General features: G+C 30.7%; 1 pseudogene; it reads right to left on the minus strand.

Moving 5' to 3' along the window:
* Positions 1 to 359: 359 nt before the first annotated feature.
* On the minus strand, positions 360 to 4,041 carry LOC132305077 (G-type lectin S-receptor-like serine/threonine-protein kinase CES101; annotated as a pseudogene).
* Between the last annotated feature and the right edge of the window lie 5,727 nt (positions 4,042 to 9,768).

The raw sequence follows: 9,768 nt of genomic DNA on the forward strand, positions 1-9,768 counted from the left end.
AAATATAGATAATTATAAAATCATTTAAAAGTTAAGATTAATTATATATTAAGACAATTTTTCTTACATGTTTCACTATAATATATGTGTCAAAATTGAAGAGAGAAATAAAAAATGAAGCATGCAAGGATACACACAGAAAGCCCAAAGGGTTACATCATCTTTATTAAAGCCATAAATATGAAAAATACGTTAATGGAGAATTTATAAAATCAATCCCATAAATCACTCCAATCATATTTTATTATTCACTCCCACAAGATTCCCAAAGCAATATTGTGGAGTAATTTAAGTTTCCTATAATAATATTCTCCAACAATGTGTAAAACAAAATCACCAATAGAAAATAATCAAGAGAAAATCATGTTTTCTTCACTGCTACATTGCCAATCCGATTGGAAACTCTTCAAATCTATAGCTTTATCTCACATCTAGGTCAGAGATGGAAAGCCCATTTAATGAATAATTTTCTTGCTTACTTTTGTGTAAATCTTCCTCAGCCATTCTGCTTCTCGTTAAAAAGCCCGGTTTCTTGGGCATTGGCAAAGCCATGCTGTCATTTGTTAACATGGAAATAACTTCTGGCATAGTTGGCCTATCGATCGCATGGTCTTCTACACATAAAAGACCGACATGAATGCTTCTTAACAACTGTTGTTCAATATATGAACCCCTGAGTGTTAGATCCACAAGCTCTAGAGCAGCATCCTTGTTCCACAATTCCCATGCCTGTGATTATAAAATTATCAGTTAAAATGTTGGTAACAAACACACAACTCCTATTTAGCAACAAAAATAATAATAATAATAATAATAGCCACATTTGTGTTACTTACAAATCCTACTAGGTTAAGTGGACCGTCAATGTCATGAAAGCTGTTGTTCCTTCGACCACTCACAATTTCAAACATTAGTACTCCAAAACTAAAGACATCAGATTTAACCGAGAAATTTCCCTTGTGGACATACTCAGGAGCCATGTAACCACTACCAACAATATAATTAATAGTGTATGTAATGAGTTATAAACTTGAGAGCATTAAACTTCACACCCATCAAAACATGTATAAATAAATTCATTCAATACTTACTACGTCCCAGCCGCTCTACTTGTATTAGCTTCTGATACATTATCCTCGTATATTCTGGCCAAACCAAAATCAGAAATTTTGGGATTCATGTTTTCATCTAGTATGTTACTAGCTTTCAAATCTCTATGTATTATCCTCACTCTTGAATACTTGTGAAGGTAAAGTAGTCCTTGAGCAATTCCTTCAATAATGATGTGGCGTATTTCCCATGATAATTGCTCCTTCTTAGTTGTATCTGTCTCAAAATGAAGTGCAAAATATGGTAACTTGCTTTTTAATTTTTTGGGCAAAGATAAGAAAGTTATTAACCAATTGCACTTGAAAATAAAGCATATATACAGTTGAGAAATAAAAGGGATTTCTTACCAAAGAGAAAAGAGTCCAAACATTTGTTTGGCATGTATTCATATACCAACATTTTCTCATCTCCTTGAATGCAATAGCCTAGAAGCTGCACAAGATTCATGTGTTGGAGGTTGTCTATGAGAATGAGCTCATTTTTGAACTCCACCAATCCTTGTCGTGAACTTCTTGAAAGTCGTTTTACAGCTATTTCCCGTCCCTCAGGCAATTTTCCCTGGAATGGAAGAAGTTCATTACCTGAGAACTCAACTTTTAATCTATGCTAATAAACAGAGTAATCCTTTAAAATCAAAAACTTGAACTCAACTTTTGATCTATAATGTACCTTGTAAACAGGTCCAAAACCACCCTCTCCAAGCTTGCATTCTGATGCGAAGGAACTTGTAGCATCCCTGATACAAGCAAAGCTAAATTCCTTCATGGGTGAGTGACCCTCAATGTCGTGGCCGTTGTTCCCACCATGTTCAAGAAGAACTCCCTCCTCATTATTCCCTATTTTGAACATACAAAACCAAACTTGTCATTACATAAAAATAATAGAGTTTAATGAAAAAAATTACAATATATGCAACCTATTTATTAGTATTTGTTAGCAATGTACCTTTTAGTCGTCTTCTTAAAACGCATAAGAGGCCAAAAAGAAGCATAAGAACTGCAGCTACTACAGCAGTGACAATCCATATCCATTTCTTCTCTCCTGCATTCAGTTGGAATAATTGTAAAGTAGAATTACCTTCCAAAAAAAATAATTGTAAAGTAGAATTTGCCAAAATTGTTCTCTTCATTTTCTGCAGATAAAACAATAGTGTCCTGACTAGTGATAAATGTTCAAATTGTGCCTCTTTTGGAGCAGATAAAAATGTTAAGGTAATTGAAATTGTGAATGGACAAAAATGAATCGAAATTTTGAATCAAAAATGAGTTTATTCGGCATCAATTGAATATGACCAAATAAAAGTTCAAAGTAATGATATTGAGAAGCATTCGTACTCTGTCTTGACACCAATTGAATGATTATTTTGTGTGCATGAATGTGTTTTTGTGCGCCTATAGGTGAGACTAACATTGAGTACTAGTGTTTTACTCCATTAGGGGTTATCAAGCTTTTAAAGCTAGTTCATTTTTATATTTTTTATAACTCAATTCACAAGTTTTGACACCTAAATTTGCCCAACGCATAACTTATTTTCTCACAAATCGTGAATGCCAGGTAACCAGGTAAGTTTAAGCAATCTTATTCGATCTAGTTAAATGAAATGCTTTGGTGAAAAAATAAAATTCAACTAAGCTACTTATATCATTACAGCCAGCTCAGTATAAGAGGCAATGCGTTGGAAACACAATGCAGATATTCAGAAATTAATGGAGATAAAAGTAGACTTACCATTGGATGAAGTTGGTGGTTGTATGGGTGAACTTGGTGGCTCTGCGGGCCGATGTGCTGGAACCAGCACGTACATTGCCCCCACATTAGGTTGATCTGCTGTATAATTTATATTCCCACCCCAAAACGTACAGCCCACTCCACTGCTAAGCCTGTTCATAAAGCCAACACAATTGCAATCGTTCCAGCACATTTTCATACAATCACTCAGACCGAGACTACGATTTTCGTTATAAGTTAGAGTGTTGCCTCTTAAGGCTGCTTGCCTTTCGTGAAACTTATCACCATGTATCCTGCACTCAGGCAACGGCACAGTAGAGTTCACACAACCATCGTCTGATTCATAACCGTAACAAAACTCATATGAGGTAAGGTTAGCCTTAGACAAAGTGTCAACAATTCGCCCATTTGGTGTCAGCTCCAACTTGGGTGGCATGGCCAAATTTGTTGGAGAAAAAGTGAAGTAGCTCCAATCCCTAGTTGAAACATAAATAAACCTGTGATTGAAAAATGAATCAGTTAATTGGATATGTTCAAAATTCCCATCTTTCAATTCCCCACTAGTCCAATAACGCTCTCCTCGACGATAAATGACCAACTCTCCAGACTCAAATTGAAAGCCCCCGACGGGTAAAAATCACTTAGCCAAGAAGTTAGAGCCCAAGTCTGCCCACTCGTGAGATTAAAACCAAGTTTCATATCTTGCAATAGCATGCTGGTAGGATGATCAAAGCTCTGCCACAAAATCCTGTTATCACTTTCATCCTTCACCACAAAGTTACCCGAATCCTCTATTGTGGCACTAACATTTCCACTCCCAACTTCATCAGTAATACTCACAAGAATACTCCCGTGACTCATAATCATCAACCTTCCTGTGCCATCAATAGTCAGAACTCCATCAATAGTAGACAAATTTTCAGGATTGTACAAAATAGGTGTGCTAGGATTGGCAACCCATACTTTATTTTCTGTGTCGTTGGTGTGCCATATTCCTAAATAACCACTCGAGTTCGGAGTGAAGAATCCTAAGGTGAAGACCCCACCTTCAGAAACAAGAGGACTAGCAGAGGAGTTGAGTTCATCACCGGGTCGGATCGTGCTTGCTCCTGCTACAAGGGAGGGCTCGAATCCTAGGCAGCATAAGAATGTGAAAAAAAGCAGCAACGTTAGATTCTTAGAGCCTGCCTTCAGGGTAGCCATAACCAGAAGCAGTTTGTGCATAGAAAGCTGTATTATCTAGTAATGTTATGACTTATGAGGAGGAACAATTATTAATAATAATTTGAAAGTGTAATATAATAGGCAAGTCAGGCCGTGTCACAGACTGATCAAAAGAAGGTTAAGAAGATTTTCTAAATTACGTGAATTATATTTATTTAGTTGACTTTCTGACTTCTTGACTTTCTAAATATAATTCACGTTAATTTAGAAATTCTTCTTAACTTCTTTTGATTACGTGAATTATATTTCTTTAGTTGACTTTAGAAAATCTTCTTAACCTTCTTTTGATTACGTGAATTATATTTCTTTAGTTGACTTTCTGACTTCTTGGCATGGGGTTTGCAATAAATCTTGAACGACCACACTTAACAGAAATTAATTGGTATTTATGAATAATGTTCAAACCTAGAAAGTTATGTTCAAACCTAGAAAGTTAAGTCGACTCTAGTTTTTCTAGTTTCTAAACCCAAATTCTGTCAAGTCTAAAAAATTATATAGAACGTTGGCAAATTTTCTGTTAAGTCAAAATTTGTGGATCGTTTGATTCTCGATTTGAGAAGCTGAATGGTAAGCGCCTTATTAAATGGCAGTCAAATTGTAATTGATTTGAGAAGTTGAATGGTAAGTCCCTTGTTGAATGGCATTCAAATTGTAGTCTATTTCTTGATGTGGTACCCCTTGGATACTCTACAATTTCAATTTCTTCATCGCATACTAGACGGGCTATTTTACTCAAGTCAAGCTAATTGATGCATTAACGTATCAGAAGGTTGTCTCTGTCCTTTGACCCATAAGCAACACCTTGGAAAAGTCATAAAGCAGCAATAAGTCTGTGTGGTTGCAGAAATTTGCAACTAAAGGCACTTTTTATATAGGCTTTTCATCGTGTGATTAAAGGCTTGATTTGTAAATTTGAAGACGTTTTTTTTGTTTTTTTTGAGAGTCTTGTCATTTTTAGAGACTTTTGGGTGTTTGATTAATAGAACGGATGGGGTTTTTTTTGGGAGACAGCTGTATAATTATCGAGTGACTGGTAACGGAACGGGAAATTTGGAAAAATAAAAGAGGTGGAATGCGTGTGTCTTGAACACGCATGCACCTCATTAATTCAGAAATTCTGTGTAAGATTTTATTTATTTAATTGTGACTCACATGATTTGGACATGTGACATGGTAGTTAAGTAAATAGATATTAATTAATATTATTTATTTATGGTCAATTTATAATTACCTTTTTGGTAATTACTTATTGGAGAAGTGTTTTCCTTTCTTATTTCTTACTTTGATGGAAAGTAGAATTATGTTACTAAAAGGAAAACTGGTCCTCTCTCTACTTTTATAAAAGTGTATATACTCCATCAATTATGTACGATTAACGATACAACACGAGAAAGTTTTATGTATGCAAAAGGCCAAGAGAGAGAAATCAGTTTCCGCCATCGCCTGTTGATCAGAATTGCAAATTGATTCGTGGTTAAAAGATCTTGACATTGAATTTAATCTCAATAAGGTTTGATATCATGAATAGAGGTATGTATATCTAACTATATTTATTTATGCGTTATAAAGATGTGAAATTAATTGAAGTTCTAAAGATTTAGGAATTTATGATAATTTGTAATTAATGTTTAACACAAATTAATTAAAGTTTTCATGTGATATCAGAGTTGATGTTTAGGAACTTAATATTTTCCTTTAAAGTCGCATAAATAAAAGTAAAATTAAATTATTGCATAATATATATGTATGTATCTGAATGTGCTGATGTAATTAATTCCTTTAATAAAGCTTTATCCATCATTGATTGACTGAAATGCTTTTACATCTTTTATGTAAATTATTGTTAAAGAATTTAGTTTTGATTAGTGCCTCAATTTCCGAACATGATATGAATTGAAAAGTGTTTTTTTTGTTTGTTACTTTTTTAATGAAGTCAATTTCTATATCAATTACAGTTTGATGATTATATAGATTATATTTTATTAATTATTTAAAAATTTAATAAATTATTGATTACACAAAATATGTATATTTATTTATTTTATTAAAAATTTAAATTTCTAGAATAATGTGTTAGTTTAGAAATTTAATTTAACTTTAATGGACATGCAAATAATAAATAATTATTTTGTATCCATACATACATACATGATGGAGAATCAACTTTAAATTGATTCAATTATGATCTTCAAGTCTAAAAATAAAAATAATATATTTTATTATGTATATAAGTAAAAAGATATTTTTATTAAATTTTTGGACTATTAAATTTCTGGGATCGAATCTATTTATCTAAACTTGGATAGATCAGCATGAGTGTGTGTGTATAATGTTAAATGGGTAACTTAATAATGAATATGTCACTAGATAATTTAATATTCATATTATGTGAGGGTTAGTAGCTACCAAAGTGGCCTAATTATGATGATTGATGAATATTAATTATAATAATAAACATAATTAATGATGAATTAATCTTTGTCTAATTTAATATTCATATTATGTGAAGATTGGTAGCTACAAAAGTGGCACAATCATAATTATTGATGAATATTAATTTTTGTTGTAGACATAATTAATCATAAATTAGTTACTATCTAATTTAATATTCATATTATGTAAATGTTGGTAGACCAAAGTGGTCTAACGTTGATGAATATTAATTTTAGTAGTAAACATAATTGCAATATTTCATAAATTATGATACTTATTATTTTTTGTGATATCCATGAATATTGAGTTTATTTAATTATGATAAATAATTCTCCAAAGGGAATTGATTTTCAAGTGATTAAATGAAAATTAAGGGATTGCATGTATTTTTTAATTAGGTAAATAAAGGGTATCCAAAGGTAACTTATCTGTTTAATTAAATAATACATCACCAATGAAGTTATACATATAAATACAAATAAGTATCATTATTAGTATTTTATAGTTGCCACCCAAAGGGGTACTATAGTTATACATTGTATTTATATTTTTAAGTTATATAAACGTATTGTTAATTCAAAGTATTATTGTTGTGAGTATTTAATCTTATTATATTTGTTTTATTATATCTCTTAATGCATATGGTACATCTGTTATGATTCACAATAGGACTAACTTCTCATTATGGAATGAGTAAGTTGAGTTCAAAGTTTAGATGTGTTAAATCTTAATTTAGCATTTTAAATTGAGAAACCTACTGTTATTACTGATAAAGACAGTAAGGAAGAAAAGATTCTCCATAAAATTTGGGAGAGATCGAGCAGATTAAGCATTATGAGTGTGCAAATAACTGTTCCCCATAGTGACAGTGCTAAGGAATATTTGAATAGAAGAATATTTTCATATTGTAGATAAATATCTAAAACGAAAATTATTAATTTATATCACTACTATGCAATTTTGTTGGTACTCTTACCATGTATGAGTATGTTCTTAAGATGACTAATGTTATTACAAAATTGAGAACCTTAGGGATGATTGTGGATGAGAAATTTCTCATAAATTTATTCTCAATTTCTTATTTATTCATTATGGGTCATTTCGAATTAACACTATTAAGGCAAGTGGAAAGTGATTTAATTGACCATTATGTTAATTTAGGAGGAGACAAGACTTAAGTAGCAAAGTAATCATTATGTTCATCTGATGACTCAAGAAGTTATAAATAAATTTTGGGAATAAGCCTGAAAAGGCATTAATTGAGCAACACCTAAAATTAAAAGATTTAGGTTAATCTACTAAAAGAAAGTAATGTAATAATGTAAAATTGTCATTAATTTATTGAACACTTTTAGAAATATTACATAAAATATAAAGAATGATTCGAAAAAGAATGGTAAGCTTTTGGCTTTTATATATTTTGAATTACTTATTGAAATTCTTTCTAATACATGATAGGTTGACTTCAGAACTAATGTTTATGTTTCTAATAGATGCAAGAATTTCATATGGCCTAAACCACAAATTCAAATAAGAATTTCTTATTTATGATAATTGGAAAAAAAAGTTTTGTTGAAATCATTGTGAAATTATGTTTAATATTAGACGTTGAATTTTATTAAAATTATTTTTAAACTTTTTACGTTTATTCAATTTCCCATAATTTGATTTTATTTCAAAACTTTATGTTAATGGTTTTTCATTTAAATTTGATAATGATGTTTATTCAAGAAATTCTAATTTGTGAGTTATGGTATTATTATTGATGATTTCTGTAAATTCAAACTTGATAGTTTATTTATTAAAAACCTTTTGATCTTACATCATAATGTTAGAATTAAGCATAACTCAATTAATAGAAAATTTATCTTTTGTATAACATAAAAGACTAGGTCAATATCTAGTGAAAGGTTAGAAAAATTAGTAAAGGATGTGATTCTTCTTAATCTAAACTTTACTGATTTTGGTGTGTATGTAGATTGTATTAAGGGTAAATAAACCAAACACACAAATAAATGAGGCACAATAAGTATAGGGCTTCCTGAAATTATTTATACAGACATTTGTAAACCTTCTGATGTTCCTTCTTTTGGTGGAGAAAAGTATTTTATTGCCTTTATAGTTAATTTTTTCACGTTATGGATATATCTATTTGTTGCATAAAAAATCTCAAGTAATACTCTTGAAGTATACATAATTGAGGTTGAAAGGTAACTAGATAGAAAAGTGAAAATCATAAAGTCATATAGAGGTAGTGAATATTATGGAAAGTATGATGAAATGGGTTAAAACTCTAACCGTTTGCTAAACTCCTTAAAATATATGGCATTTATGTTCAATACACTTTGCTATACATGTCACAGCAGAAGCGTGTAACTGAAAGGCGTAATCGTACTCTATGGATATGGTTAGGAATATGTTAGTAATTTCTTGTTACCTATAATGTTATGGATATTAAGTAATCTAAAGGGTACAAGTTTTACTATCCTAAACATAATACGATAATTATTGAAACCGATAATGATAGATTCATTAAGAATGGTGAAGTTAGTAGGAGTGAAAAAAAAAAAATAAGAATTTGATCATTCCAGAAGTTAGGGTATAAATCTCTTTACCGATAACTTCTAAGGAAATAATTGTTCCTTCAGTTGTTGAACCGTATAACAACGAAGAACAATTAAATGATCAACAATTCTATAATTATATTGTCACCAATGAATAGATTGTAGAAGAATCAGAAGGAATAACATTAAGACTATCTCAAAGAGAAAGGAGTTCTACTATTCCGGATGACTATGTGATATATCTGCAAGAATCTGATTTTGATATATAGTGAGATATATACGGATCCGGTTACATATTCACAAACCATTAACAGTAATGATTTTACTAAATGGATTGGTGCCATGAATGAAGAGATTATAAAATAAAAAATAAAAAAAAAAAAAAAAATCTTCTCTTCAATATCTAAGAAGGAATTTTTTAAAATATAATGGCATTAGTAGCTTATTATGATTTATAGTTACATCAAATGGATGTGAATACAACTTTTATGAATGAAAGTTTATAAGAGAAAGTCCATATGGAATAATCTGACGGCTTCACATTAGAGAGTAAAGAATTCATGGTCTGTAAACTTAAGATGCTAATATATGGATTTAAACAAGCTTTCTAACAATGGTATATTAAGTTTAATGATACCATTATTTCTTTTGGTTTTAAGGAAAACACTGTTAATCAGTTTATATACTAGAAGGTTAGTGGGAGTAAGTT

Source organism: Cornus florida, unplaced genomic scaffold, assembly GCF_030987335.1.
Source record: "Cornus florida cultivar Cherokee Brave unplaced genomic scaffold, ASM3098733v1 CherokeeBrave_3.0.0_Hap2_Chr04, whole genome shotgun sequence".
Classification (NCBI taxonomy): domain Eukaryota; kingdom Viridiplantae; phylum Streptophyta; class Magnoliopsida; order Cornales; family Cornaceae; genus Cornus; species Cornus florida.